Consider the following 6,865-nt stretch of genomic DNA (forward strand, 5'->3'; position numbering starts at 1 on the left):
CAATTACAAGTTTTAAGTTACTGTTATACGACGGGCGATGAGTCATGAGTAGAGTGGAGGTCCAATTCAACAATGTTTCCTCCAATTAATCTTCCATGATCCCGATTGTCTTGGAAAATTATCCCCTCACATTTTCTTTATTCCATCCTCGAGACCATCGCTTAAATGTTTTGAAAAATAATTGGTAGAGTCCAGTTTTACTACTAGTCATTTTTCTTTTTCTGTAACAAAACTATAGTCAAGAAGGGGATCTTTTATTCATTTTGATCTGGTAAAGTAAGGCCATTTTGTGCCAACACAAAGTAGTTTCTATTACCTGCAAAGTAAAAATAACTCAAAGGCCGATGTGTTAGATTTCGTTAGTAATAAGAAAAGAAAAATGATAAGGTAGGAAGTAAACACATAGAGTTGTTTCTCATCTCAAGCGAATTGATCCATGAAGTAATGATGACTCGAGAATTTCAATGAACAGAATTTTGCTCAATGATATGGATAGGTGAAATTTATCGGGAATGCTCAACTTTTCTACTTTTTGGCCTTATTACTTCTTTTAAAAAAGTGGAGGACAACAGAGCTTTTGAACACATGGGCCAGGCCAGAAGGCTGCCTACGTATCTCACAGAGGAGAAATCAGGCCCTACGTAGTTCAAAGCTATAATGGCTTTTTCTGATTCTAAATTCAACTTTCCTAAAATGATAGCGATCATTTTGGAAGTTTTAAGAATGACTGCAGACTTTTCTGAGAAACTTGGGAGACTTGGAGTACGTTTTGTCGGACTTTTGTATAGTGGGGTATATTTCTGCCTAGAGATGTTCTATGAAAAATGGGATTGGATCAATTCATCTTTGATTTGAATCAACATAACACGTATAAGCACATAAACAGTTATATTACACAAACATATTGTAATAAACGTGCATCCTAATTGGGTGACCCTTTTGAGCTAATGGTTTAGGCCTAACGAATTTTGAAGAAAATATACGTCTTTTTAAAGCCAATTCATTATCCCCAAAAACCTTCATAGGTATACACAAATGACATAAATATCTACAAAAGTTGCACAAAAGGGATACAATCTTTAGGGAAAGGAAAAATAACATGAGAAAAAGAATAATGTCCCGCGCATTGGATAAGAAATACTAGTTCTTGAATACTCTTCTATCAGCCTTCGCCCTCTTAGCTTTATCCACTTCTTGTCATTGGCGAGATTCGTTGATGATCAAGCAATTTCTGTATAGCTGTGCCCTAGATGCAACCGTTCAAATCGATCAATTTCTTACTTGGCTTGCTTTATTTCTTCTTTCAATTGGTGTATGATTGAGGCTCCTTACACGAAAGTAAGCAAAGCAAGCATTCGCCCGACCCCCAAAGGATAATGGATTGGATTAAATAAATAGATATTTGTTCAACACATAAATATGATTCATCTGTAATTGACTCAGGGTCAGTAAACGTCGAGCAGGTTTTCAAATGGGCCCAATATCCCCTCGGGTATTGGGTCGTTCTAGGATCGTACCTAAAATAGAATTTTGATTTCGCTCTATCCTAGGTGTCTAGAGTGGATTTGAACCAAGTTCCTAAGCGGACAACTTGGACTTGGAAATACGAACAACCATCAGATGTCTCACGTGCTAATAAACTATTGTATTTGCAACACTTTATTTGGAGTTGAACAACAGGGGCCGGGACATCCATGAAACCCCAAAACAATTTAATAATTCATGGGGGATTATGCAATGAGATGCAATAATTAAATTACGTAAAATCAAAACATATAAATACGTAAGAAATTTAAACAATTAGTCAAAAGATGAAATCAAACTTTGGTTAGATCCTAGTTAAATTCCCCAGTGGAGTCTTCATTTCTGTTTTACAAAAATTTTGATTTTTGAAAGTCGCCACTTAATTTATTTGAAAAGGAATTAAGACAACCTTTATAAAGTACTTGAACGATTCAAAACAAGAAAATAGTCCAAGTTAGAGATTCTAGGTAAGCGATTTCTATTAACATTCTAGGAAGTTTTTAAGACACCTAAAACGTCCACTAACTTGCGATTATCCGAACTGCTTGAAAGTATCTTTTGACTAACTTCAAAAAGATTGATTGTTGAAATATGATTGATTTTAGGAAAAGACTTGTGTAAAATAGATTTGGACGACTTAGTAGGAATTTTAACTAAGTCTAAATAAACTAACAACAAAGCATGAAAAAGGAAAAGGGAAAAATTAAAAGACTTATGCCATTGGACCCAAACCAATAAGTCCTATCCTAATATAATTGGGATTTTGACCCACTTGCACCTTTCCTAATCTAAATGTTGGGCCTTGGCCCGTAACTTGTCCTAAACTATTTTTCTGACCCGTTGGCCTAAAATCTGCTCCACCTGTATTAAATGTACAACTTTGGCTTCGAGGCCCAAATGAATGAATAATGCAATGAAGAAATAAGTAAATAATAATAAAAGGACAACAATAAATGAAGAAAAATGAGACTTTCGAGTCTCTTTACCACTTTAAAGATGGAACTTTAACCCATTTTTCTTCTTTCGACTTCTGGTATTCATATGCCATGAGATTACATTTTTGGGCCTTCGAAGTCGACTCAGGATGGATGAGCCTCATTGGCCAACATCGATAATGCCACAACGGGAAAGAGTCCATTTGGACTCGAATGCGGGTTCGTGCGAAGAAAAGGTACAAATATTTAATACACGCATGTATATACATATGATAAATTAGCAACTAATCATGTTGAAAATTTTATGATATTATAAAATATACTCACACACAAATTAAAAATAAAAACAATGATTCATGAAAAAAAAGATAAAGGTAAAAATAGCAAATTCTCATGATTTCGAGCAACTGAAGTTAAGCAATATTATTTTAAGGCTACATCAAAATTTGGTAGAGTAAGGACATGAATTGGACACCTAAAAATATTAGTGAATAAACAAGGGAGAGGGGTAGTTAACAAGTGAGAACACAAGCAAACAAAGAACAAGTAAATTTGTATGCCAAAAGAATCTCATATCATAAGAGTTATTACCTTGAACAAACACGCAATGGATTAACTGTAGGTTAATAAAACTTGAACAAAACCATGAATTTCAATCACAACAAATAATATTTATACTACTAATCCGATGGGCGAAAGGACTACAATATGTTGTCTTGTGTTCTATATGATCACCAAAGTAAAAATTCAATGAAAAGAATCAACAAAAAAGCTGCATTAGTCAAGACGGTTTTCAAACTTTCTATCCAAACTTTCAATTAAGCGTTAAGATTACACCAAAATGGAACTTATCAAACAAAAAGAACTGGTGATAATAAACAAAACTTAAGACGTCTGAATGAAAATAATTAGTTAAATTTTGATCCCATCAAGAAACTAAAACTAAAATCAGTAGTTGATAAGTGAAAACCAAAGAGGAATAAAACCACAGAATCTTTTAAATAATCAGGATTAAGTATTAAGAAAAGGATCCATTTATATGAAAACAATATTCAGATAAAATTTAAGACTACATAAGATATCGAAATGTATTATTTTCCTTTTATACAGCTAGGCTACAAGAACATCAACACACTCAAACCAGGACCTCAAAAACATTATTACGAAGCCAAGAGAATGTTAACAACATTCAACGTCAAGAGAAGACAAAACAATTATGAGTGAAACAAATCAAGAACATACTATGCAGAATTTAGTCAAGATGTAATTTTTCAACCAAGTAGTTAAACAAATCGTGATATAGAGCTCGAGTCAATCAATTTTCGATCAATAAGATATTTTACATTCGAGCAGGACAAGACGAGGAAGAAATTATTTTTAAGATTTCATACTTTGGCAAGATAAACAACACGAAAAGATTCACTAAAAACACACAACGAGACATATTTTACAGCAACTTACAAACAACACAAAAAGAGATTATAACTATACGATTATCGCAGCAAGAATATCATCGCAACTATACCTATGGCCTTCGAGGCCTCTACAGCAAGCAATCCCAGCATACAACAACTATGATTACTAAACTATAGAGAAAGGATTAAGAAGAAAACAATGGCGAATTAAAAGTAAAGGAGTTTACCTTGTTCGAGGCAACAAAATTGTACTCGAGCTGTTATCGAAATCTCCTCGCCACCACCGAAAGCCAAGATTAAATCCAAAACTAACTAAGAGAAATTTCAATTGTAATTTCCTTTTCCTCAAATATTTTGAAGTTTATTCCTCAAAGGCCCTTTTTCTTTTTTTTTTTCTCCTTCCTCCTCCTTTTCAATGAAAACAGCAAGAGTATCTATAGGTAGCTTTAGGATCCAGTTTTTATTCCTTTCGAGGTGGGATGGGAAAATGGATAGAAATTCGAGGAGAGGATTTCAAAATTTGAAAATAGGATTAATATCCACCATCCACCTATGTACGAATCGGACAATGGTAAGATATTATACCATTGAGAGAGGCAGCTGGACAATTTCTAGGCTCTTCTAGAAGCGGACAGCTCATCAATCGCACACAAATGATGATTTTAGGACTGCATCAGTTGTCAATGCATGATGTTATGTTTATCATGGGTTCAGGTCGGCAGGTCTGGTGCGGGTCACCGTTTATGGTGGGTGTTGGAACTAGTCAGTTCGGAGATTGCTGGTTGAAATTGTCGTTATTGTTGATGTTTATAAGTTGTACGCAGTTTTTGAAGATGATGTTGTTTTTATCGGTTCTTGATGGTGAAGATATAAGGTGGGCCAGGTCAGATTTGGTTTTGGGCCGTTGGATTTGTTTTAAGGAAAAATTACAGACTAGCATCCTTAAGACTATAATTACAATAAATAGCAACACTTTTTCAAAATTACAACTTATAGCAAAAGTAGCAATATTTTACCCACTTCATAGTAATAGAAGAATATGTATTTTCAGTTGTGCATATTTATTTATGAGTAATACATATATATTTGTATATGTATTTATATAGCAACATTTTACTTAAATACAAATACAATTTGCTATTTTTCGTAATTATGAAACTGTTGCTATAAAAGTTATAATTAAGGCTACAGAGTTGCTATTTCTGAAATTTTCCCTTGTTTTAATTATTATTGGTTTGGGATGATGGTTTAATTTGAGGGTATAGGTTTTAATTGGGGATATTTAATAACCTCAATTAGATTTAATTGGGGTTAAAATAACCCCAATTAGATTTAATTAGGTTAAAATAACCCTAATTAAATTAAAAATTTTATAATTTTTTAAATTATTTTAGGAAAAATAATCTAAATTAAAAAATAATTTTAATTAAGATTTAGCCTATTTTATTTAAATTTTGACCAAATTAAAAGTCGATAGGCCAATTGCATTGCAATTGTGGTGAATTTAGTTTCAATTATTATCAAATTTAATAGATTGATTAAATTGAATTGAAATTTGATACGAATTAATTCTTCCTTTAATTCCGGGCTACTTGATTTAATAAAATCAAACACATATTTATCCAAAAAAATTGTTCTTGAGAATAAAATATATTTAGATCAATATTTTGACCATTTATATTTATTTTTAAGATAAGCCTTGATTAAAATTTGATATTTTGTGAAATTAATATTTAAGTAAGAAAATTATAAATTTTCGTACAATTGAATACGACAATACATAATCGCTACTTAAAATGAAAAATTTACGCAAATAAATATTTTGAAAAGTTTTGTATTCAGATAAAATAAATGTTGTAATTTTATTCAAAATTGAAGAAAATCAAAATTAAATTTAGTTATGGAGGGCAAAAATTAGGTGTCAACAGTACCAATTAAAAATATTATTTTTTTGAAAATGAGACACTTTTATAAAAATTCTCTTCGTGAAGATAAGTCGGAGAAATGAGTTGAGATTTAGATATGAGATATAGTATATGAATTGCAAACTCTTCATGGATCCTACCTAGGAGTTGTGAGCTCAGTTAGTATATACAGAAAGTCATGTGATGGCTTTCACCATTCATCCCGTTTATATTGCATTGCGTTTCACATACACATCTTTTATTATTTCTTTAGTTTCCTTGACTTGCGTTAGTTTCAGTATATTCTTCGTGTATGTTTGTGTTATTTTCATTTTTGTTTACCTATTAGAACTGTTAATGGAGACGGTGTGAGCTACCATTTGGATTTTTTCTGCTTGCAGATGACGTGCTCATAGTTTTCTTTACTTATATTATTTCCTACTTCGATTAGTCGGTCTATGATACCTTTTGAGTATAAATGGGCCGTACTCATTTCTAATGTGTCCTTTTGTACAGATCTGAGTACGACTGCAGGATGTGAGAGTTGATTTCGTGCGAATTGAAGTGGTGTTCGAGGTTTTGAGTGTTCTATGAATTTCAAAGCCGAATTCAGGCCACCTCTTATTTTACTTTATGTCTTTATTTCAATTTTAAAGACAAATATGTATTTTCAGATTCAGTTATTTACTAGATGTTCTTACACTATAACATCATATTTTGGGGACTTATGAAATTTTGTTCATACTTTTGTTTTAATTATATTTCATATTGTCTTGACTTCGTTTAAGAAGTTTCGCCTAGGTTTATATTATTATCGGTTTTATTTTTTCTTTATCAGTTTAGGTGATTGATTTACTTATCAAGGCTGAGTTGTGATAAGTGCAATTATGACCTATTATTGATCGTGACATTGGCCCTCTTAGTAAAAATATTTATTTTAGTTTAGTTGTTCAATTTATGAAATCAAGAAAATTTTAACTTATTTTTTCAATATTATTCATATCATTAAATGACTACATAAAGTATATAATACTCAAATTTATATTTTTAATGTATAATTAATAAATTTAATTTAATAAAATAAAAT

This window comes from Capsicum annuum, unplaced genomic scaffold (assembly GCF_002878395.1).
Source record: "Capsicum annuum cultivar UCD-10X-F1 unplaced genomic scaffold, UCD10Xv1.1 ctg3121, whole genome shotgun sequence".
Classification (NCBI taxonomy): domain Eukaryota; kingdom Viridiplantae; phylum Streptophyta; class Magnoliopsida; order Solanales; family Solanaceae; genus Capsicum; species Capsicum annuum.